The 26,575-nt window shown below is 41.3% G+C and overlaps 1 protein-coding gene across 2 annotated transcripts in view; it reads right to left on the bottom strand.

Annotated features, from left to right (window-relative positions):
• Nucleotides 1-26,575, bottom strand: part of CNTN3 (contactin 3) — a 362,773-nt gene that overhangs the window by 313,044 nt on the left and 23,154 nt on the right. Inside the window, exon 1 of one of the 2 annotated variants that reach the window (XM_030867739.2) lies at nucleotides 17,891-17,996. The exons of the other annotated variant lie outside the window; for it this stretch is intronic. The gene's annotated coding sequence lies outside the window, so the exon portion shown is untranslated. Of the gene's footprint in view, nucleotides 1-17,890; nucleotides 17,997-26,575 lie in introns of those variants that run through there. 2 annotated transcript variants of the gene reach the window in all.

Genomic DNA, 26,575 nt, shown 5'->3' with positions numbered 1-26,575 from the left:
TAGTAAGGTTACAGAACAAAATATGCACAATTTACTAAGTCAACAATCGTTACCTTTAATCACTTCATAAAACTAGCAGCCACTGAGTGGCTAGTAGGTTTTAGGTACAAATATAGCTTTGAAATAACCTTAGCTTCCTAAAATGTAAATGAATATGCAAACTGACTCAAGTCTAACATTTATTATTAGATGTTGAATTTTGTTTTTAGAAGATGTTGCACAAATTCTGACTGGAAAATTAACTGAGAGTTTTATAGCTTGGCAAATCTGTTTTCACTGGAGAACAATTTATGACACAGAGTCTAAAATGCATTGTGGCTAATTAATGACTTTTATGTGGTTTGACATACATAATACATTAGCGTTGTGATACCTTCTCCTCAGATCCTACTGAATCATCTCTCTCTCTCTCAAATTTCAATGCATGTAAGTGGTTGAAAGAATAGAAACTCCATTTTCTCTTCTTTTTTTAACAACTTCTGGTGCAAAGGTGATTTGTTACTGAACATCAAAGAACAATGGAGAGACTTGTAAGGTTGAGAGAAGATTACTACATGTGACTTTAAACTTCCAAAAATATAACATACTAGTCCAGAATTCCTAAAGGTGTTATAAAGTCTATGTGCTCACAGGAAGAGAAAATATTCTCATTAACGCTAAGAAAATACGATTGCTATTTTAGCAGAGTAATTACAAGTACCAATGACTGAGTATCTCTGTGCTGGAAAATGTATTACTTTTAATGTTGAAAAGTTGATTTTATAGATGAGAAAACAAGCTCAGTTTAACTTTAAAGGCCACATATATGTGTGTGTATATACATACACATACACACATTTTGATTTTTTTCTTTTTAAAATAAATATATACAGGGCTTTGTTCCTGTTCACTGGTTGGTATTGTTTTGAGAACAGGATCAATATTAGCTGCAGCCTCTGTTATTTGAGCATCTGCTAAGAGGAAGCCCTAGAGAGTAAGCTGTGTCACTGACTTAAAAATTGTTATAAAATTATCAAATATATATATATACATATATATCTTCTCCTGACCCCCTTCCACCACCAAGCCACAGTATAGTGGAGTAACGTGAACAGAGTGACTGACAATTCACTCTCTAGAGGAGAAGGAGACACGGCACTTTGTAAGACAGAGAGAGAAAAGACCAAGGGAACATGGAAGAGAAGAGATGAAACTCCAAGGGGAAGATTTTATTCTCCTTGCTACATGCCCAGTGAGAGATGAGGGTGCGCCAATTAGCATAGGAAGCCTCTCAATAGACTGTAAGCGTCCAGTTTGTTGGAAATATCCTACTGCACTCCATGTGGGTGTGCTAGGCTACAGGGTTGTTTGCAGTGGGCAAGTCCATCAGTGTTTGCACTTAAATTAAAATCACAGTACTCTAGTTACATATTCCAAATAGCATCTCCTATTTCAGAAAATTTTTAAACAACGTATGGAAAACAAAAACAAAAACAAAAAACCCCACAATGTATCACCAGCACTGAAATCAATGGCTCCCATTCCCTGGGCAAATCAATGAATGCAAAATTAAAAAGGCAATGGACTTGAGCACCAAGGGTCTTTCCAGTTGGAAAGGGTATAATTCTGTCACCAGGAGGTATTACTGTTTTTGAGGCAGAGTTCCAATGTCTCCAACATGGCATCAACATGTGCCTAACGGACCCAGAATTAATCCTTTTCCCTTCAAGGGAAGCATGACCAATGTTGCCCTGGAAGTGAGGTCCCTCCCGTACCCCTGGGTACACTGGCAGGAGAACAGTCAATTTAAATACACCATCCATTCCATTTACATAGAACTCTAAGGCGACAAAGTAATGAAAAGGGTAAGAGGCCTCCATTCACCATCTCATCAGTTCAGAGGTCCAACACAGGAATCTATCAATGCAGATTGCTTGTATACAAGCTTCTATCAATCAGACTTATACAAGGTTTGGTCCTGTACCAGAAAACCACCCTCTCTAACCATTTCAGAGAGAAACTTTATCATTATCTTTGGAAGAATGATTTCATTAGACATATAAACCTCTTCACATGATTTAATATCGTATGTGAAAAATCTCTATACTCTAAGCAAAAATCTTTCTAGAACTCCATTTTATCGGGGAGATTTTTTTTAATGAATAAGGAAAACCCAGACTTTTTTCATCCTAGCCACTGAGCTGTGGCTTTGTGAAATGGAATTTACAATTACTAAAAAGAAAACAGCCCCAAATCCCACAACTCCTTTCACTTAATTATTCATGACATTGATCAGCACTTTTATTTTTAAAAACAGATAAAGTTAGAGCAGCACTCATAGAAGAAGAAAACTTCTTGCAAACTTGCATTACTGTGGACTTGGAAGTTTCTTTTTCAGGGATTTGTACTTTGCATATGTAAATTTTAAAACCAAACAAGTATCATCACAACATACTTAAAACAAGCTTACAATGTTCAAAGCCATCTTTGCAGGTGACACTTTTCATTCTAATTCACTCATCAGGATTAATTTCTGTTTATTGTTCTTAATCATTAAAAATTAGACACTTCTGGCAATATTAAAAATAAATGTGGTAATAATGAGGGAAATAGAATGGATAAGTCCTTTAGGAGTTTTAGAAATGACTTCAGGTTTTACAAAAAAATATTAACTTTTAGTAAATCACAAGATATTGAATTTAACAGAATAGACTTTCTATTCCCCATACCAATTAAGAGTATCTTGGAAACTTCTAGAAGAAAATTTAGAAGATAAAAAGTTCCCTTAGAGTGGCAGATTGTCTGTAAACATGGCAGTCAACAATTCCTCTTAATGCTGTGCACCACGCTGCTTCTTCCAATCAAGTGTTTCCCCTACTCTTGATTCTGGACTGGCCTTGTGTCATGCTTTACTCAACAGAATGCAGTAGAGGGGACGCTCCGCCAGTCCTGAGCTTAGAGCTTAAGAGGCTTCCACTTTCACTCTCGTGGAAAGTAAAGTAAGCCTAGGTTACTGAATGATGACAGGTGAGAAACAGCAACCCACTCAGGTCCCAGTCACTCCAGTTACCCCAGCTGACGCACCAAGCTTGTGAGTGAAGTTATCTCAGACTTCCCAGGCCCAGCCAAGTCACCCCAGCCAACACCGCATGGATTAGAGATGTGCTATCCCTGAAGAGCCCTGTTCGAATTCCTAACCCGCTCACACAATTGTGAATGATAAAAATGAATGTTTTAAACCACTAAATTCGGGGATGGTTTGTCACCCTGCAAAAAGTAACCGATACATTTATAGTTGAATTCAATGCCAGGTCATTTCCATAGTTACACTACCTTCCTTAATACTGTAAGGAATTCCTATTAATTCTACAAAAGAATCAATGAACAAATATTTCCTTCCAGTGAGGCATCTCTAGTTGTAAGCCACAGAGAAAAAATTAACCACAGTAATATCAACAATTTAATGTGAGTTTAAGCATGATTAGTAATTCATCAAATGAATATGGAATGCCTATGAAGATACAGGTTGTATGCCGGGAACAAGTGACCAGCAGGTAGAACATTTTATAGCATAGAGAGGTATAAAGGCAATTATAATACAGTATACCAAATGCTATCGTAACAAAGAGTTAAAATATAGATGTGGAGATTTTTTTCTAAATCTAGAAATAACTGTGTTGAAGCAATATGATAAGCATCATCAGAAAGGTAGCTACGGTGCTCATTTGTTGTAAAGATTAAATGAAGTGGTTAGCATAGCACTTAGTACATAATTATTCCACATTAAATGGTGCTGAAAAATCTCAACTATACAAAGAGTTAGAAGCATTCAAACAGGGAAGGCTCATGAATGGTTTGCAGGTTATTTGTGGATTTCATCTAACTGGCTCGAGATTTTTGAGAGCCTACTCTCTGCCAGGCATTGGGGGGTACGACAGGAGGGGCCAAGAAAGACACATTCCTTTCCCTCAAACTACTCAGTCTGGAAAACAGACACTCAGGAAGAATAATGAGAGATACAGAAGGTAGAGCAAAAGACTGTCATCTGGTCAGGAAGTGCTGTTTACTTTGAAACTTGAAGGAGGCACAGGAGTGAGCCAGGCAATGGCTGCTGGGTAAGTGTGTATGAATGTATGTGCGGGGATGGGGCAGAAGCAATGGGGGTGGGGAAGCGTACTCCAGCCAGTGGCCACAGCATACGCAAAGGCCTGCTCAAGAAACGGAAGATGTCCGTCATCGCTAGCATCAGAAAGCACAGGGAGGAGCTCCCCGGAGTAAGGCCAGTGAGGGCAGGAAGGGGAGAGATCACACAGTCCTTAGGAGCCAGGTCAAGTAACCTGGACTTTACCTTAAGGTCAACTGAAAGTTACTAAAGTTTTGGTAAGCATTTCAACAGGGTTGCATATTTAAAACACTTGCTGCGGTGTGGAAATAGAATCAAAATAGTCAAGAATAGATACTGGAGACAGGAGAAACCAGGCTGGATGTTTTTGTAATAACTGGGAAAAATGATGATGGTTGTTTAATTGAAGCTGTTGGCTTTAAAGGTGGAGAGAACTGGGCAGTTTCAGCAGATATTTTGGATGTAGGAAAGACAAGACTTGTTGCTAATTCAATATGGGCTCAAAAAGGGGAAGAAGTCAGCAGGAAATCCCAGGTTTATGGGTTGAGCAAGTGATTCAATCCTGGTGTTGCTTTCTTGTGGGGACAGTGGAGAACACTGGTAGAAAAGTAACTCTGGCCAGGATGCTAAAGAGTTCAGCTCTACACATATTGAGGTTGAAGGGCTCTGAAACATCCAAGTAGATGTTGTATATTGACCAGCATAAGGCAGGTTATGCTGTACCAACCAATAACTTGAAACTCTCTGTAGATGGTGACAATGAAGTTTATCTCATGCTCATATATGATGTCTACTGCAGGTCAACAGAGCGCTCTGCACATGGCGGTCACTCAGGCTCCAGGCTCACAGAAACTCCATCTTAACATGGGCTTCTATGGCGGCAGAAGCAGATGAGGACACACAGAACCATGTACTGGCTCCCAGAGCCCCTGCAGGAAGTAACTAAATGTGAAGTGTTCACATTCCATTGGCCAAAGTAAGTCAAGGGACCAAGCCTGCCATCGACGATGGGGCAGGAAAAAAATCATCCTCTCCTGGGGAGGGGTAAATAATTACCAACAGTTTCTAATCAGTAATAAAGCAAACAACATAAATAGGTTTAGACCTTTAGATAAAGCTAACTGAGCTAAAGAGAGAGAGAAAAGAGAGTCGTTAAACTGAATTTTTTAAAACATGCATATGATTTTGACAGGAGTAAAGAAAACCATTAAGAGGATTCCAGATATTAATACGGAAAAATGGAAAGGAAAGGACCAGTGGTGGATGAAACTTTTTGTTAGATTCTGTGTTCCTCTCTTTACAATGAACAGAAAAAGAGGCAAAAAATAAATGATTCATATGAGGGAGAAGGAAAATGAGCCAATCAAAGACTCCATGACCAAAAGAGCAGAGGGCGGACCGCCTTGCAAAGAAGGGAAGAGACAGGTTTAAGCTGGGATGGGAAGCTGAAAGAGGTCCTGAAAAGTAAACTCAATTTTAGTCCTAGAGATGAAATCTTACATTGAGAGACAAATGGGTCCCTTGGGGTCTGAGATGAGTAGAAAAGTTCACTCACAATCACTATGGAAGACAAGTCAATAGCTCCCATTTACAGTCATATAAATTTTTTTCTCAAAAGTCGAGGCTGGGGCTTCCCTGGAGGTGCTGTGGTTGGGAGTCCACCTGCCGATGCAGGGGACACGGGTTCGTACCCCGGTCCGGGAAGATCCCACATGCAGTGGAGCGGCTAGGCCCGTGAGCCATGGTCACAGAGCCTGCGCGTCCGGAGCCTGTGCTCCGCAATGGGAGAGGCCACAACAGTGAGAGGCCCGTGAACGGCCAAAAAAAAAAAAAAAAAAAAAAAACGTGGAGGCTGTTCTGGAGTGAAAAATGCGTTGCTTCCAGACATGGGACAATATGGATTCCATTTCTGGTTAGGTCATTAACCTGTTATTTGATCTAAAGCATTCTATGAATCTTTTTGGCCTCACTAGTAACACAGATTCCAACATGCTAAGCTTTATAAGGATTTTTGGACAAAAACATGAAAGATATTTACAGAGAGAGTTTACCTAGATCCACCCCCTCCTTGGTCTCCTAATATCTGAGATTGACAACAGGACACGCCTCCAATCTACCTCCACGTGCTAATATCTGACACTACGCCCAAAGCAACATCTTCTACTGTTACAACTTACAACCTGCCAAGTAGCCCCTTAACAAGCTCTCAACTACAACAAGCAAGGAAATGACTCACTGGTTCAAGAACTTGCCCAGGGCAGCTCGTACCAACCAAACAGCGTGTGCTTTGACTTCCAGCCTTCCATGCATTGAGGATTCAGCCTAGTCCTAGATTGACAGGAAGCCTTCCCTGATTATTCTGCTTGATAGTCACCTCAGTTTCCTTTTCTTTTCAACTCTCTTGTCGTTTGGCATAAACCACATCTCCATTATTCTACGCATATATATACTATAAAATGCAAATAGTGAATAATATGGACACCAACACTAATACAAACACAAACATCAAAAGGTAGCAAAACTACTGAGTTTTCCTAAGGGCCTCATGCATCTCCTAAGGTCCTTACCTCCTGCATTTATTACAACAAATCTACACAGCTGGAGCCAATATTCCAGCTTTACAGATGAAGAAACTAGACTGCACAGAGTCAATTAATGTAGCCAAGGGCACAAACTATTAAGTGGTAAACGAAGTTTGCCTGGATTAAGAAGCATAGGCATTATGACGAGGCACAATTTCATAATACTGTTCACTAGGTTTCTAAATACATGTCAGCTCTTGCCATTCAACTGTACGTTCCCTGAGAGCTTTCATTATATTTTATATCTCTCTGTATTCCTGGGCCTTATACAGGACTCCTCCACTTAGGCAGCAATTAGAGAGTTATAATCCATTCATGGGCAATAAAGTGACATTTACATTTCCTGTTTCTTATCTGAAAAGCAACTGAAATCTAGAGGGAATTTACAATGCTTAATGGATATGAGATTTGGTGGTATGGCAGATTGCATTACTGGCCCCAATTCTCCACCCCTTCCTGTGCCTACGCCCTTGGCCATGTGACTTTACAGTTCCTCCCACTTAAGGGGCAGAGGAGAATTCGCCTCCCTTGAATTTGAGTTTGGCCATGTTTCTTGTGATGGCCCACAGAATACTACAGAAGTGATAGCACGCTAGTCGCAAGCCAAGATCAAAACAGACCTTATATGTTTCCACTTACCTTTTGCACCCATGCAATTGGCATAAGCATACTTTCTACCACAGAGCTTCCTTTAGCTTGCACCCCAAAATAGCATGTGGAAATACCTGAGCCAGCCAGACCTGCAGCTTGAGCAAAGCACCCCAGCCAAGCCCAGTCAAGATCTGCCAACTCTCAGCTCACCCATAAAAACATGAGCAAGCCCAGCTGAGCTCAGCAGAGCTACCCCAGCCAATCCACAGTAGTGAGAACTAGATAAATGCCTCTTCTCTGACGCTACTGAAATTTTCCGGTTGCTTTCTTATGTAGAATCATTGTGGCAGTAGCTAAATCATATAGGTAAACTGTATTCTTATTCACAAATATTCCTTCTTCACCCCCAGGCCTATATGTAGGATACGTTTCTGCCCATTGTCTTGGGCATGCAGTTTTTCAGTAGCATATCAAGGTATGAGCCGTATGCCAGGACCCAGCAGAAACTATAATGTGCTAGTACTGGTTTGGTTCCGTCTCATAAGATACTGGGACCTTAATAAAATCTTGGACTTCCAGCCTGATGACATGATTAGGTAAGACTTTTGGGTATAGTTCTTGTGGAGGGAGTGAGCATAATTTGTGTACATGTGACTAAAAGTATATTTTGTGTGTATAAGGTAGACTATGGTAGATTATACTGTTCTTTGTAAACATTCACTTATCTTTACCTTTTTTACTGGTCTTACAGTGACTTCTGGCCAATGAAATGTTAGAAAACCTGATATATGACCAGTTCTAGCCAAAGTTTTAAGCAACTGCACAGTTCAGCTAAGCCTCTTGGGTTTCCACCCCCTGCCATGAGAATGTGTCCCAGATAAGGGCCTTTCTTAACTTGGATTCACTAGAAACAAAATCTGAGACAAAGAAGGTTTATGCAGAAATGCTCTTGAAAAAAACAGGTTTAAGGAAGTAATAAACAAAGCAAGAACAGGCAGAGGGGACTGTGAAACTTAAAGTAGTTGCAATGGGGGCATCAGTTGGTCCTAAAGGGCTTTTGGGGCTGGGATGACCCTCCAGAGTTGTCCTAAATTAAGACCAGGGGACCAGGTTTTGTTGCCCCTGTATCAGCCAGTCGCTGGCATGAGCCATCACCCAAGAAAAGGCACAGCCTTGGCTTGAGACAGTTCCCTGCACAAAAGGAAATTCCCAGGTGACGGATGAACCAGTGGGCCATCGGCAGCTGATATTCCAAGCAGACGTGGGTAGATATGTTGGCCCTAAATTGGTGGCCCTGGATGGAGCACTACAGTATCCACTACATGGCTGTGCCTTCAACCTGGACGCCAGGATGAAAAGTCACGTAGGGCAGGTGCACAGTCAGTCCACAGCATGGAAGGGAGCCAGGCTGTCCCAGAATCAAGCCTCGGCTCACAGGTAATACAGGTGAGGAAAATCTGTTGTTAGAAGTCCCTGAGATTTTCAGATCATTTGTTACCCAAGAAAAGCTAACTAAAACATTTATAAAAATAACAAAAAAGAGATAAGACCCCACATTTTTAAAATATTTAGCTACATTTTTAAAAATATGCTTTTTAAATTCGAATGTGTGACTGCTGCAAAAATTACCCCCGAATTGAACCACTTAACCATATTTATTTGCTGCTGATTATGCATTTGACCTGAGCTCAGCTGAGCAATTTGTTTGCAAGTTCTGCCTGGGGTCACTCACGTTATCTTAATCTTCTGACGACTTAACTGATCACTGACATGACTGACTACCAATTCTGGCTATTGACACTGTCTTTACCTGGCCTCTCCTGTCAAAAAGGCTTGTCTGGGCTTCTTTACATGGTGGTCTCAGGAAGAGGGCAACAATGGAATCTCAGTGTCTTGAGGCTGAGGCTCGGCCTTCACAATCATGCCACTTCACTTTGTCCACATTTTATAGCTCAAATTCCATAGGCTAGCCCAGATTCAAAGGGACGGGAAATAGGTTCATTGCTTAAAGCAAAGAAAGAGCACGTCACTGTGCAGAGTACCAAGGACAGTATTATTGCAGCCATCTTTGCAAACAGTCTCCCACAGGGCTGATGTGTGCTTTATCTTTTTCTAAGGTTATTTTTCTCTGATGGTCAAACTTGATATATTTTAGACTTGCCTTTCCCATCCCTGGGTGTTCGGGGTGGAACACCTGCAAACAAATACATGTAATATTTTCAATTAGAGACAACTGAAAACAGTTGTCTTCTGTACTGACCCCCACTAGGGGTCAGTACAGAAGAGTCAATTCAAAAATATGACCCTAAAGCAAGAAAGAAAACTAAGGAAAAGAAGAGAAGGAGAAGAGAGATGAAAAAGAGGAGGAGGAAGAAGAAACTAACTTTAAATAACACGGGCATTTAATCCTATATAAAAGTGCAAACACCTCCCCATATTTGATTTTATTCTCTTTGGCTTGAAAGCATACAAAATGGATGTATTTCTTACCCTATGAATTTATGATTTGGTATTAATCTATTCCATATTCTAATCTATGTCTTGGGTAATCTGTGTGTGGGGAGGATCAAAGTGGGTGAGAAGAATGACAAAGAAATAATCAGATTATTAATAAACAGATGTAAGAATTTTTAAAAAAATCAAGATTCAGGAGGAAAACCCCATAAGAAATTTCTAGAAAAATGACAAAAGATATTTCCAAGCAAGTCGTAATGCAAAACCATTTACAGCAACAGACAATTAAGACCCTACTAGATTAAAAAGAAATAATGCCTATAAGTCTAGCATTTCGCATTATATGGAAATATGCCCTCCACATATAAGCATCTTCACAGAATATGTGGTTTGTTTCATGACATAACAAAACGCATATATTGAGACCCTTTTGTTATTTTTAAAAACATATTTCTACTAAATACTAGAGAACCAACTCCACAGGGGCAATTACTGCTTAATATTAGTGAAGGCTTGTCTGGGCTTCTTTACATGGTGGGCTCACCATAACAGTTCAGTAAATTAGTACTAAATATAAACATTATATCTTTCCATTGCATATGAGAAACATTTCATTTAATGGTATGAAAAAGTGAGAGAGAAAATCTTTGACACACAAGGCTCAAATTTCCAAATTGCACAGATATACCCAGTTCTTAGTTGGTTTTACTTGGCAAAAATAAAAAGTCCTAGTAAAGGGTCACTAAGAATAGTTGAGAAAAATGACAAACTGTCTAGTATATACAAATGTAAATGCCTTTGTAAGTATAGGGGATGGATAGAGGTAAGGGAGGTACTGTCTACTGTTGCATGCACCCGACTTTGGTACAACTGTGCCTTATCTGTATTCCAGAGCCTTCAGAATATTCATCAGAATTAGTAACAAGGAATGGTAATCAGCAACTTTCTGCTGCTTTACATTCACAGAAGCAGCCAGCCCAACTGAGTAGCAGCCATCAGATTAGATCACTAGCTACATTGTTCGGGTTGATTTTAATTGCCTGAAAAGGGTCATTACCGACTACTGCAATGTGTTAAGTTATTTTAAAGAGCAACTATTTCTATGTAAGAAATAATAATGGACTCTGATTCAGTTAGAAAGTACAAGAAAGTATTCAGCTGGGTCTTTGTCCTGGTGGCATAAAAATACTGTCCAAGTCTGATTACACTGATAAACAAACATTCTTACCTGCAGAACTCTTTAAAAGTAGTATGGAAAGTCAACACAGATTCCCAAACTGATGACCCCAGAGAACAACCCAAATGTCACATCCTGGTTTATAAAATGCCAAGATTTCCATTTCCATAGCAACTTTTACATACAGGCAACTCCAAGGTAAAGAATTTCATGATATTTAAGAAGACAAATATTTGCATGGAAAAAGGTCTATGGAAGTGGAACTTTTGAAACCTCAAAGATACTTGCAAAAATATTACATCAGTGTATGACTACATGGAAACTGTAGCTCTCAGGATAGTTGTTCTTTAAATTAAAATTCTAGATACATGAATCTATATATGGGATAAAACGGCATAGAGGTATACACATATTCTTGCAATCAGGCTAAAAACATTGTGACACCAGAATAAGATCTGTTGTCTAGTTAAGAGTAATGCACCAGGATCAATTTCCTGGTTCCGGAATCATACAACAGCTATAGGCAATGTGACCATCAGGGGAAGCTGGGTGAAGGATATACAGCACTCTGTACTATCTTTGCAACTTCCTGTGAGTATAATTATTTCAAAACAAAAAGTTTTAAAATGCAGGTTACCAAGACTCACTCCCACAGGTAACTCAGAAAGTCCTGTAAGGGCCAAGGAATTTCCATGATTTCAACAGGACAGTTCATGTTTCTAAAAAGATCATTAATTGGGAAGCAGTGAAAGAAAAGTAGAGTATATTCAGCACTGTAAGAGGGGCTTTCTGTTTGACGGATGATTGGTGAGATTGTTTAATGCCCATAAGGCTTTCCTCCATTTTTAAGTAATTAGTTACCGTTTAGGAAGAAGTGCTTTTGATTTGTTGTGATGCAGTCATTTAGTTCTTTCTTTCTTATGCCAATGTTTTACTCTAATAAAATAATGAAATTTGAGAATTCCAAATTACCCCCCTCGCACTAAAATAAAACAATTACACCAAGGACCAATCCTTCGTACTGGCAATCTTTTAGCTTATGCTTTTTTTTTTTTAATTTTTGGTTGTGTTGTGTCTTCCTTGCTGTGCGTGGGCTTTCTCTAGTTGAGGCGAGCGGGGGCTACTCTTCTTTGCGGAGCACAGGCTCTAGGTGCGTGGGCTTCAATAGTTGTGGCACACAGGCTTAGTAGTTGTGGCTCATGGGCTCTAGAGCACAGGCTCAGTAGTTCTGGTGCATGGGCTTAGTTGCTCTGCGGCATGTGGGATCTTCCTGGACCAGGGCTCGAACCTGTGTCCCCTGCATTGGGAGACGGATTCTTAACCACTGCACCAGCAAGGAAGTCCCTAGCTTATGCTTCTTCTAGGGCATAGGTCTGTCAGAGAATTTTCTAAATTCAGACCATATCAAGATATTCATCTATTGTCAATGAATGACTTGTCACCCAGAAACTGTGCAAGATAAAATAAAACTCTTTAAATATACACTAAAATAATTTTAAGTCCAAAAAAAGATGCCCTAATATAACTAGAGTAGAATCTGACTATCTTTCTTTCATTCCACAAATATTTACCAAAATCCTAATAAGTGTGTTCCACTCCACCCACAGACTATCAGGAAAGGCAGATATTAAACTAATGTACAGTGTTAATTAAACTCTAATCCATTCTCCCTCTAAAGAAGAACATTTTAAAACACAGGTGAGAGCAGACAGCATGGGGCTCAAATCTAGTCTGGGAGGGAGAGTAAAGACTTCTTGGAGGAACAGATGGATGGGTATCACTGGGCAAATGGTAGGATTAAAAGTAAAGAGCTTTCCTGGCAGAAGTAACAGTGAATTGAGGGTAGACATGAGCTGAGACAGGAATGAGGGGCTTGGGGTGGAACCCATGGGTGCAGGGACCGTGAAGCCATAAGTGTTACACTGAATTGTAAGGGAAGTTAAAGACGGCACCTGTAGTTGGAACACTCTATATGGAGGGAAATGAGGGGAAGAAGTCTCACGTAGACAGGCTGCATCAGTGGCAGTTTTTCTCTCGGCAGTGGGTGTCCAATGACAAGATGGATTAATATAGCACCATGTGTTGGAAAGACTGGAGCAAGAAAGGGAGTGTGGGGAGGAGGGTCATTTCTTAATCTGCTGCATTTAGGTAAGAAGTGTAAAGGGAATAAAGCACTTGAACCCTAAGCTGGTGCATAATAACCCAAATAAAACTTCTTGTATTTTTAATCAGTTGACTGGTTACAGAACAAAGGAAGAGGATGGTGCTAAAGACCACTGGTGTCACTTGCCTTGAAGACAATGAGAATCAAAGAAAGAAGAGATCATCTAAACTGGAACCAGCCTGGGAAGAAAAATGATTAATTCCATTTTGACAAAATAAGTCTGAAGTAGCAGATATTCTAGAGATCTAAGAGACTGTGGGCGAAGCCACAGAAAGAACCCTTTGAAAGCCAGCTGCAGACTTCTGTTGAACAGGGACATTCCTGACAGAATCTTTGGTCACAGGGGTGCCCCGTCACATGCTTCAAACTCAGCACCCCAAAAGCACAATTCTCATGGGTGGATCAAACTCCACTGTGAGCCAGGTACTGTGATAGGAGCTGCTTTGCAGTAGCGAGTAAAACAGATGTGGTAACTGCTTACGAGACGGCTTACAGAACAGTCAACAAGGAATCAGGTAAGGAAATAGTTCCAAGTTATGATAAGGAGGAATATTATCAGAAAGTTAAGGAGGACATGAACAGAAAGAGCGTAACAGAGGTGCCCTAATTTAGAGGAGGAAGGATATGAAAGAGAGCCCTCTCTTAGTAACTGATATTTAAACTGTGAGCTAAGAAGCAATGAACACTAGTCAGAATTTGTAATGTGTGTGCCTCTGTGTGTGCGTGCGTGCACGCACGCACACACACAAGCATGTTTTGTGTGTTTGGGGGTAAAGGCTAAGGGGAGCTACCAGGCAAAGGAACAGAAGAAGCCCTAAGGTAGGAAGGAGGTCAACAAAACCACAGACATTAAAAAAAAGCCTACTAAGTTCTTATTCCCAAAAGCATGGGAGGAGATGATGCTGGAGGGATAGGCAGTGTTTAAATCCTACATCACTCTCTAGGTAATACTGAATAGTTCTGAATGCAGCAGAAAGCTACCTAAGTGCTTGAAGGAGAGGAGTACTAAATTTAACTAAATTAAAAAAAAAAAAGAAAGAAAGAAAAATACTGCCCTGACTGCTGTGCAGAGAATGATTTGGGGAAAGAAGTAAGAAAGGAGGCAGGCAAGCCAGTGCAGTTGTCCCAGGAGAGAAGATGGTGACCTGGAGTAGGATGATGTGAGTGGACGTGGAGGGAAGTGGGCCAACTGAAGAAATATTCCAGAGTTAGAATCAAAAGGACACGAGAACTGAGTCGCACTAGTTCCCAAAATAAGATTTTCTGAAGTACTGCAATGATCCCAAGAATTCTTTCTCCTATTAAAAATAGTATACTGTCAGGCTTATTTATCAGAAATATAATCAAATTGCTTTTAGAATTACAGAGCTCATCTTTTAACATTTCAAAGGCATTAAAAATCAAGAGATTTAGAAAAACAAATGGGACAAAGTTGTTCTGTTTTAGAACACAGAAAATTTAGTCTGAGTTCTAAAGGCACCTAAGAGAGTGCTATGGAATTGCTGTAACGTATATAATCTATTTCTTAAAATGTCAATATGTCTGCAGTAAGAAACATGCATACCTTGTGAATTATCTTATCCTACTTAATAAAAGTCATTTTTTCCTCACTTTTTTGCAAGGCAGTTTCTTGCACAGTAAAGATTCTACAAATATTTACATTCCAAGTAGCAGAGCTGTTTGAGATGCAATAAAGTTCTGCCAGCACTTCTATTACAAAGCCTTATTTCTTGTTCACAACATGCACATAAAAAGGGGGGAAATAAAACCATACTATGGATTGAAACTTGGCATACAAAGTCTCGACAAGAAAGTACATTTCTAGTGCAGCAAGTTTTCAAAAAGAATGTTCCATAGCGTTTAGGAGATAGACTAAGCCATGGTGGGGAAGGGGAATGGGGCGGGGAGGACACTTGGGGGTGTCCTTTACAAAAACCATTTAGTACATGTGATCCGATTCTGAATTTTTTATGCAAATTAGATCTGAGACTAAGATCTGTAACCCATCAATTTTAAAGCAATATTCTATCTTAAAATACTCTGTGGCTCCAACATGCTAATTACTGCCAAATATCTTTGCGAACAGGGTATTATCCAATGCATTATTATCAAGCATAAGAAAGGAAGTAGTCCACCAGCATTAAATGATTAATAAATGCTTATTAAAACCATGGGAGCACTTCAGAGATGCCCACCTTCAAAGAGACAAAGTAACTCCCTAAGATCAGAAGCCTTATTAAAGATGGACTGATGGGGATCATTGAATCAGAGACGGCAAGCAAACATGCACAGCATCTATAAAATTCTCCTGCCATCTGAATATCTCCCAATGCATAAAATTAACATTATTTTACTGCTAACAACTTACTAACTGGTGACTGGAAAACACAGAACATTGAACCAGTCATACAATTCTCTGGTGGCACTGCAACAATATAGTGAACTATACATAGATTTGGCAGTTTGAAAGGGGCACTTATATACTATTTCAGCACAAAACATATTAAGAGTTAATGAGAACTTCAAGTTGGACACTTAAATTCCATAGTTAAAACAAAGCTGGAAGATGTGTACTGAATGCATGAGAAGGAGTTAGGAACTTACAAAAGAGAAAGACACTTCGCCAGCAGAGTGAAGAGGCTATTAGTTTGTAATAACTAGGCATAGATGAAATGTGACAGTGATAAAATTGAACATAAATCAGCAACGGAAAGGCTGCAGCTAATCTTCTGCTCCAGTTGAAACTGCTCAGCACTTTGGTCCTATTAAATGTTTTGTTGCCATTTTAAGGAACACTTGGGCTACCCAGTTGTGGTGTGAAGGATATTTAAAAATTAGAGTTCTCCTGGAGAAATGAACTTAATGCCTTCACGTCTTCCGGCTGACCTTAATGACATCCACATAGCAAATAGGACATGGGGCTGAATGTTACTGTCTGAGGCAGCCACTGCCTGAATCTATTCCCCTGCAGATCAATTAGCCATTCAGTGCCTCCGATATCCCATCTTTAGATAGGAGGGCCACACATATGGATTCAACCTCACCCTTCATGTAAAAAAAAAAAAAATGTGCAGCAATTTGCTCTATGTCCCTGGTGGACATGGATCCTTTCCAGGGTCCTCAAACCACATGTTGACTCTCAACTGACTTCAAGCAAGCATTCAAAGATCAGCAATTCCTGAAGCCACTATTTTTATAATTGGCACAGTCTTTCCATTAAGGAGGCTGAACCCAATCAGACATCTTTTATGAACAACATTTACAAGAACCTATCTTACTGTACTCAGTAACTGGCACATATTAGGCATTTTGCTAATGTTGCTCAAATGGGTATGAATATTAACCGGCAGACAACTTCCTCCCTAGTACCATGGCTCACAAAAGGTTAAAACCACAGACACAGATACCAGGTTACGGCAGCCAAAGTCCTATGACTGTTAGTAAACACAGTTAACAAGGCAAAAGTAACACATTTGACTTCAGTATTGAGAGGCAATAGCTCTTTCAAAGGCAATTACTCCTTTCAATCTCTGAAGGGCTCTGAATCATTGTTCTGATTAATTCCTGTTTTTAATCTATTAACAGATCAGAATTCTTTTTCAACTGGTGTGATATTCATCTCTGTGGGGAGATGGGAAACAGATGTGGGCAGACAGAAACCACAGCACATACAGCGTTCCTACTTTTTTTTTTCCAGTTATTCTTGCTTAATCATTTTAAAATTATTTCTAGATTTACCTACTCACTGTATGAGCTGGGGCTTCTGACCTCCCTCCTGCACATGACACAACTCCTGTCTGTTGCTTTCTCTAGCTCTGTTTCCCCACATCTTGGTTTGAGATGAACAGGCAGGCCACCCCTTTCCCAGAACTCTGTTCCCCTCCCTTCGGCTCAGAACGGAGATTTCCTCTCCTCCCCATACCGGTCACCGTTTGTTATTAAATCATTCCTCTGGGTGCATCTCCCTGCTGTAAATCAATACGCAAATGCAATACAGGAAAGGACACAAGGACTGGCGAGCCGTGCGGAGCTTTGCACAACCAGAACCCAGAAGCTGTTCATTTCAAACAAACCAAAAAAAAAAAAAGAAAAAAAAATCCCCCAAGGTGCTGTGCACCCCAAGTGCAGTTGGCACTTCCTGGTTTTCTGATCTCGACCTCTCAACATTCTGGTACCTGCTTGGTTAGCTTTGCAGGGCCCCTTAGAGAACGGAGAAGCAGCCAAGAACAGGGGCCGATCTCAATTAAACTGGATCACAGCCCATCAGAGAAAACCTGTCAAATAAACGCAACGGGGCATTCCATCCAAGACTGCAGATTTGAAAGTGGAAAGAAAATGCATCTCGGCAAACTTGATGGCTAACGGAGGCATCCCCCACCCTGGCTTCCTTAGAGCTGGAGGCCAGGAAGGGGGTTTCTGGCAAAAAATTATCTCATTTCCATCCTCTGCACCATGGACCTGGGATTCTTCCTCTGCACCCTTACAGTAAACAACTTTTTTTTTCCCCCCAACTTTCCCTGGCCAAATCCGCTGAGATAAGGACAATCCAGGGGAACCCACCTCGCATTACCCCACGCTCGTGACGAGGATGCGGAGTCTTCCCATCAGAAAACCAATCCTCTACCGAGAAGGAGGAAAATAATCTCCCCCAAGCAAAAGAGCCAGGAGAGGCAGCCTTTATTCTCGACCCATCGAGTGTATTACCCCGCAAACAAACTTTGGGGCTGAGGAGCCGTGAAGCCAGGGCGTAAAGTTTGCCCCAGCATTTGGCTCATCCCAGTACCCGGGCCGGCGAGAGGAGCCGGGCATGCCCAACCTACCTGTCCCTGCAGCTAGCTCACCAGGTGCCAGTTCCGCCGGCCGGTCAGCCGCCTTTCGCCGGGGCTCGCTGGGCAGCCGTGCGCGCCCGCGCGAGACGCCGCCGCCGCAGCCTCCCGGTCCGCGCCGTTCCCGGCCGAGCCCGCGGCGCCCGCCTGCCAGCCGCCGCCGCCGCCGCCGCCGCTGCGCGCCAGGCTGCTGTGGCCGCTGCTGGCGCCAAGCGAGCAGTGTCTGCGCTTCCGCCGCTCCGGCGCGGGCACGGGAAAGAGGGGAGAGGGGCGGGCGGGAGGGGCGGGGAGCGCGGCGGAGCAGCCAACGGGGTCCCGCGCCTCGCGCCGCCCGCGTGCCAACCCGCGCTTCCGCGCCCCTGCGCCCGGCAGGACCCCGCGTCGCCCTGCGCTCAGGCAGCGTGCGCCCACGTGCGTTCGGCCTCCGCAGGGCCCTGGGCGCGGTTCCAGAGGGGGGCGGCGGTCAGCGTATCACCGCTGGGTGGCCTTGTGCGCGCACAGTCGGGCCCCGGGGAGCACGGGTTAAAGGTAGGAGTTCCACTTCTAGGAAAGCCTCCTACAGCTGCTCTCCCACAAGTGCGCAAAGATGGGCAATTTTAGTATTAAAGCTTATATTTATTAAGGGCCGCCTACGTACCAGGTAGCGGATTGCGCAATTTAAGTGAATTAGTTCTTGATTGTCCCCAGAACACCCCTGGGTCTATTATTACTCCCTGATTTAGTGATGAGGAAATTAACTTGCCTAAGGCTGAAATGAGTTAGTTATGAGAATAATCACTAATTTTTTTTGTCTTTTTACAAGGACCCTATAAGGTAGATCTTATCGCCTTTATTGTCTTAAATACATACAAGACAGTGTTTGGTTGGACAACCTAGGCTTGAATGAAAGCCTGCTAATTAAAAGAACAGCTAATTAAAGTATAGTGGAGACAGGATGGAATATAATGCAGCCACCTACAGAGAGGGAAGTACATCTACTAGTATTGGCATGAAATGACCTCCAAGGGGTATTACTAGGAGGAAGAAGTTTCAGGAAAAGTATTTTCAGTTTTTTGCTTATATACATGTGCACATGCATGTTTATGCATTCACCATTTCTAGAAGGATGACCCAGGATACTGTTAACAGTAGTCCTTGTGAATAAAACTGAAATTGGGGCTGAAATTTATAACTCTTTGACATTGTTTTTAAAGTGTAGCATAAATTTACTTTCTCTTTATAGAAAAAAAAAAATCTACTCCTGTTTGTTTAATTAGACTTAAGCGTTTCCAGCCGTGTCCCCTCTTCTCTCCTTTCCTCTCTCTGATTCCTACTGTCAGAGGGACACAACCGCTCATCAAGGGCAGCAGCCAGGGCGAAAAAGACCTGAGAGGGCTTTTAAGGGAAATAGCTGTTTGGCTCCTCTATCTCATTTTTGCTCATTTCTCCCAGGAATAAGTGCTCCTGTTTAGTCCCCTGCAACTCAGAATGGAATTTGAACTTTTGGAAAACTCTCCTTCAGGGGGCTTAAAAGATAACAGGTAGAAAACCCAGGTCGGTAAGATGCAGAGCACTGCTGCCTACACTGAAGCCTACATGCAGGGCCCCAGTCCTTCTTGCTGGTGGAAAGCAACTGCTTCAAAGGGTCCAGTGAGGCGGGGTTTCCCCCAGAGCTGTTTCAGCAGTGATGTCTCCTTTTCCCTTGAGCACACAGCAGGGTCCTGGGATACACTGGGTAACTCTGTCTGCTCTTGGCCACTTTTATCCTATCTCTCACTTTACCAGGAAAACTGTTCTTCCCTGTCAAAGTAATGGCTGGATTAAAAAAAAAAAAAGATGGGGTTATTTATGTTTCAAAAGAGGGGAGGCAAGGATAGATGGAGCTCACTACTATAAATAAAAATAATGTGCTTTTTCCTGTGAGAATTAAATTGCAGTAAATTTGGGCTCCTTAAGGTCTCTCTACTTAGCAAAAGAAAAAAATAGAACAGGTACAGAACTGTGGTTTATGGTCGTTTCAGTTGTTATTGGTTACTGTAAATAATCTTTTTGCTTGCAATCTGGCAATGTGTTGGCAAACCCCCTGAGTGTGACAGAATGTTTTATTGGGTAGAACTGGTGTATTCTGGAAGGAACTGAGAAAACTTTCCATGCAAATTATGCTCATGCCTTGCACCTAGCAGGTGCAATTACTGCCAGGCCCACATCCATCACAGGAGTGCCTCTTCTCTTAATATTTTCAAGTCGATGTCTCATAATGCATTTTCCTTCTAATACATACATAAACATAGACCCTATGTAATGGGAAGGGAAAGAGCATTTTTATCAAGGAGGAGGAGCTTTCCCCAGGCAGCAAAATGACGGGAAAAAGACAGGAGAGAAGTTGCTTTAAATTAGAGGGAGAGAAATCTAAACCTGAACCCCCCACTGCCGTCTCCAAATAATTAGTCATTTCCAAGCTCAGATTACTTTCGTTGCCTGTGCTGGTGAAAGCTGATTAGCGCTGGAAAGGAATTTAATGAAATTTCGAATCTATGGTCGCAGCAGAAGGGAGGACATCCTAAATTTGCAGGAGTAATGATGACCATTTCGTGTGAGGCACAGTTTCATAGTCAGAAGAGGTAAGAGGTGTATATATATGTACATAAAATATATGTATATAAATATATGTATATAAGGAGATATGCATCATTTTATTTCCTCCCTTTGCTCAAAATGTAAAGCATAATTTGAGTCAACTGAAGACCTGATATTTACCAGAAGTTGATACACAAGAGCAGGTTTAAATAAAATTTCCATCCAATTTCTGGGCCGGAAGCCCAGGAAATTAAAAAAAAGAAAAATTAAAGGCACATGTGGGTCTTCTCAGTGTGAATGCCGGATGGAGTTTTTCTTGAATTTGGCCTCAACTGATTGTAGCATTATAAACAATTCTGCAGTTACGTTTCAGCAGCCATTTAGATGGTAAATCCTTTTTTTAGGGTATATTATAACTAAGAATAATAACTTCCTTTTTATATGGCATCTTTTATAACAAAGCTCTTTAAAGTGTGAGATTATCTTCCCATTATTAAGATACCCCGTCTGTGTTGGAATATAAAAGCTATTTCATGCCACTGACACCGCATAACAGTTATTTGTTTGCCTGTTTCTTGTGTAGCAGAAGGAAATGAAGAAAAATATCTACTAAACCCACAGACTGACATTCTTCGGTAAAAGTATAAATTGGAATGTAGCCAAGTTACTAAGTTAAACATACCCATTTCTATAAAAAGAGGTGAGGAGTCTTTTAGTTTCCATGGGTGGAAAGATAAGTCCTATGGACTTTGCCATGTTACTGTCCCCAAGTACATATCTAGATGTAAAGATTATATTACTGAGCATACAGAATTGTCGTCTCTAGTGCTGGGGTGGGTGGTTCTGAGAGGTTCCTTGAGTCAGGCTAAAGAGCAGTAGTAAGTTTTCAGCATCCCAACGGGAGTAAAAATTAAAGTTGTTACAGTAACTGGATAACAGAGGCAAAAAATCTTCCATGAAACTTTCACCTTAAATGTTTGTCCATTGAATACCCTTATTCAAGCAAGTTCTCCATTTCTCTGGTAAGAGCGTCAAACTGGAGGATTCTGGAAACATGAATGCATGTAAAACGCTTAGCACTGTGCCTGGAACTTAGCTCTGGGTGCTAATCAAATATAACTAATTAAAGTATCTTATTCACTTGCTTTGTCCTCTAAAGGTGATTGCCAAACTTTCTGTCTGTAATAGCTCTGCTGTCATTCTCTTTATGTCACAGAACATATCCCTGTGTGACCCTATTTTTTACATGTTTTTTGTTGCCAGAATCCCTCACTAGAATGCAAGCTGCATGAAAGTGTGGTCTTCTATTTGTTTGTTTCCTGTGGCATTCACAGCCCCCAGCACATATCTGACCCACACATGATTCAGATTCCGTAAATGTTCGTTTAATGATTGAAAGAGTTTCCGATGTGCCAGGCATTGTACTTGTTGCTTATACCCAGTACTTTGCAACCCTTAAAACAACCCCAGCAGGTAACTATTGTTTTACTGTCTTTTACAGATGAAGGAACTAAGACACATAAAAGTGAACTCATGTATTTGGAAGCTCTCTGTTTGAAGATTACATAAGCTGTAAGTAGCAACGCTTAGCCTCGAATTGTGGGGTCCAATGCCAGACCCTCTGCTTTCTGTGCATCCCTGTGAGTTTAAGTGGACTTTGCTACCCATCCAGTCCAACACTTGTAAAACTTTAATATGCCTGCAACTGGGAATCTGGTTAAAATGCAGATTCTGATTTAGCAGGACTGGGGTGAGGCCTGAGACTCTGAATTTCTACCAAGCTCCCAAGCGATGCATGGAGCTGCTGGTCCAGAGACCAGACTTCGAAGAGCTAGGTTTTCATGTTAACATATAATCCAGTTGGCCCATCCCAAATTTTAGGGACGGAAATTAATGGAGGTTAAAAAGCAATATTGGAATTACTTAAATAGTTATGAAATCATAGAGTTTGACTTAGAATTATTTCTTCTAGGTTTACAGTGACTAGTCCAAAGTAAAATCTCAACGAATATTAATTTCCTATACAGAAGAAGAATCTGAGGCACAGAAAGGTTATGTAACTTTTCCCAGTTCACTGGTGGCAGAGCTGAGATAGTGACCACCTGATACCTGTGCTCTTTTTGGTCAGAAAGCGCTGACGCCTCTTGATCAGTTTTTTGTTTTTTGTGGTTTTTTTTTGCGGTACGCAGGCCTCCCACTGCTGTGGCCTCTCCCATTGCGGAGCACAGGCTCCAGATACGCAGGCTCAGGGGCCATGGCTCACGGTCCCAGCCACTCCGCAGCATGTGGGATCTTCCCGGACCGGGGCACGAACCCGTGTCCCCTGCATCGGCAGGCGGACTCTCAACCACTGCGCCACCACGGAAGCCCTGATCAGTTTTTTAAAAGTAGATTTCATGGAAATTTGAAATGGCAACAGACTGACAAGGTTAAGAGAGTTGGTAAAGAGGGTGTGCACAGATGTACTTAGCGGTTGCACTTTCATAGGGATGAGGTTGTTGCACCCTGAGGAAGAAATGAGGGCACCTGAAGTTCAGAGCTCCTGAATTGAAAACCTATTACACAGCACGCTGAAGACTGCTACATGTAAGAGCCCTTCCCCCTAATGTATGTTACTATGCACAAGCAATGTAAGTTTCCCATTTAGTAACTATTTATGGGATTTTTTTCCCCAATATTAATGGGAATAACACTGTCTTTCCTATTTAAATATGATCATGTTTTGAAAAAGAGGTACATATGTCACTTCATTGAAAATATGGGCTTTTGCCCAAAGTAACTTGCCTTTCATTAATTTACCTCATCATTTTTTTTACTGTGGGTTTTAATAAGTATTTTATTGGTTTGTCTGTCTAAAATGTTTTCCCCAAGACTGCCAATATTTCTTGGAATAAAAATGAAGATTTTTTTCATACGCTGAAATGCAGAAAAACATCCTTTACGTATTTATATTTTCATTCTGCTCATATTATTATGATGCAAATTTTTTGACAGTAATTAATATATTGATGTTAAAACTGGGCTTCTGCTCTATGTGTATCTTTGACATGCTTTTATATCTAAAAAATCTTAGCTGATATGGTGAGACACAGGGCGTTTTTCTAAACTTAAGATGAAATAAAGTTCTTCACAGGGGAGTTTGAGAATGGAAAACAAAAACTGTTTCTTTATGAATAGAGGATGACTGTTATTAGCCGGAAAAGTATCTTGGATGAGGGATAAAGAATGAAAACAAAGATTGTTTTAGTCAGCTCTGCCTCCTAGAACAAATTACCATAGACTGGCTGGCCTACACCACAAACATTTATTTCTCATACTTCTTCTGAAGGCTGGAAATCCAAGATGAGGGTGCCAGCATGGCTGGGTTCTGGTAAAAGCCCTCTTACTGGTTTGTAGATGGTGGCTTCTTTTTGTATCCTCACATGGCAGAGAGCAGATAGAGAGAAAGAGGTGGGGGAGGAGAGAGAGAGTGTGTTTTCTGCTCTCTTCTTGTAAGGGCACAAATCCCATTCATGAGTCCTCCACCCTCATGATCTAAGTACTTCCCAAAGGCTCTACCTTTTAATATTGTCAAGTTTTTAATATAATAGCCAGTTATTTTACCAGCAAAAGTGAGTTTATGCAGAAATAGAGGAATTGCAGTTCGGGATACCCAAACTATGGTGGCTCATAGGCAAATCCAGGGAACAGGGAAGGGGAACCTGCTTTAATAAGGAATTGTTTTTTTGTGTGTGGGGGAGGTGGTTTGGAAGGGGCTGTAATAACCAAAGAGTCCACTGGAGGAAGCTGGGAGTACAAAGTATGGAGGCTTCTCATTGGTTGAGCTGCTACGGTCTGATGGGCTGGGCTGTCTAAGGGCAGAGTTACAGTTTCTCCTCCCTGCTAGATAGTAAAGTAGACAGCCCCTTCCTCCCTGAGATGTAGGCATGTGTCTTTTCCTATTTGTAGTAAATGACCACGCATGGCAGGCATGAGAGCTCCCCCTATAAACCTGCACAGACTCCAATTTTAGCTGAGGTTTCTGTAATTCATTCCACAGTACTGTCACACTGGGGGTTAGGATTTCAACATATGAATTTTGGGGGGACACAAACATTCAGTCCATAACAATGACACAAAGTAAGTTGAGGTAAATCTATGCTAGGTAGAAACCATCGTACAGAAGACCAAGAGACAAGAAAGAACAAGTTTGTGTTGATTTAGTTGCTATCATCAGCTCCTAATGAGCTTACAGGGTAGTATGGTGAATAGTATTTTGACAACATTTATAGGCATCTGTATGAAGTGGGTCTTTTAGGCTCTGAAAAAAGAAATGTAAGAAATTGTTTTACATTTCAGCCAGTTTACCCCAGTGAAGTGCTTTTTCTTTAATAACTTAATGTAACATTAAGTTTTCTATTTCCACTATTTACTAATAATTGGGCAGTGTCTTGGAGAAGGAATAATTTCCACACCTAGTCACAGCTGGCCAAAATGCAAGGAAACCTTTCCTTCCTCCAGAGTTTGGAGGAAAAGCAGCTGATTTCTAAGGTTCTGATGACCACTTTTGGACCTCTCACAGGGCCCAACACACAGCATGCATTAAAATGTTCACTGAATGAACATGTGTCAAGTGGTAAATTTCTAAAATTCTTTTTGATTACATGCCATTTATTTTGATCACCTACTTTCAATTTTTTTCATTTTTGTCAATATGATTAAAGGAAAGAGATTTTTCTCATTGAAATGCACACACTTCATTATGCTAAAATATCCTTTCGAGAAACTGACAACTAGAATCCTTTATTCTAGTGGTTCTGACACTTTTGCCTCACGTTAGAATCACTTGGGGGAGTTAAAAAAAATCTGGGTGCCCTGGTTTTACCTCTTCCTGATTAGTTCGGAATCTCTGGGATGCAATACCCAGGTATCAGTATTTTTTAACTTCCCATGTAATTCTAGTATGCAGATAAGTTTGAGAAGCATTGTGGGTTGAAATGTGTCCCCTCAAAAGAGATGTTGAAGTCCTAACCCCAGGTACCTGTGAATGTGTCTTTATTTGGAAATCAGTTTTTTGTAGATGGAATTAGTTACATTAAGGGAATGTTTTACAGAATTGGAGTGGGCCCTAATCCAATGACTGGTGTCCTTTTATAAGGAGGGGAAGTTGGACATACGGAGAGCAGAGGACGCCCTGAAAAGACACAGAGAGAGGCACAGAGGGAAGACAGCCATGCAAGGTGGAGGCTGAGGCTGGCATTGTACAGCTGTAAGCCAAGAAACACCAAGGATTTCCAGAAATCTCAAGAAACCAGAAGAGAAGCATGGAACAGTTGTTCCCTCTGAGCCACCAAGAAGGAAGCCATCCTGTTGATAACTTGACTTTGCACAGCTGGCCTCTTGAACTGTGAGAGAGTAAATTTTTATTGTTTTAAGCTACTGAGGGGGACTTCCCTGGTGGCGCAGTGGTTAAGAATCCGCCTGCCAATGCAGGGGACATGGGTTGGAGGCCTGGTCCAGAAAGATCCCACATGCTGGGGAGCAACTAAGCCCATTAGCCACAACTACTGAGCCTGCGCTCTAGGGCCCGTGAGCCACAACTACTGAGCCCACAGGCCTACAGCCCATGCTCCACAACAAGAGAAGCCACCGCAATGAGAAGCCCACCCACCACAATGAAGAGTAGCCCCCGCTCGCTGCAACTGGAGAAAGCCCGCACGCGGCAACAAAGACCCAATGCAGCCAAAAATAAATAAATTTATTTAAAAAAAATAGCTACTGAGGTTATAATAATTTGTTACTGCAGCCCTAGCAAATGAATACAGCGCTTCTTAATGGATCCAAGGAGTAGGCTGGCCAGCAGTTTGTAATTCCTCCTTTTCATCTCATTTAGTCAGCTAGCTGAATTGGTGGGTGGGTTCTAAATTAATAGCCATTTTCACTAACTATGCCAGAGCAAATATTCTGCCTCCTTCCATTCCTCCCTCTGCCTCACCTCAGTCATTAAGCCAGGCAGAAAAATTCAAAGCACTTATTTGGATGAAACATTTCTTTGGGTCATTATAGTTTTAAGGATTAGACTTTGCCACTTGTTAGTCCAAGCATTTGTTTGCTTACATTCTTTCTATCATGGTCCATAAAATA

The sequence above is a fragment of the Globicephala melas genome, chromosome 11, assembly GCF_963455315.2.
Source record: "Globicephala melas chromosome 11, mGloMel1.2, whole genome shotgun sequence".
NCBI lineage: Eukaryota > Metazoa > Chordata > Mammalia > Artiodactyla > Delphinidae > Globicephala > Globicephala melas.
This window is presented reverse-complemented; position numbering and strand designations above follow the sequence as displayed.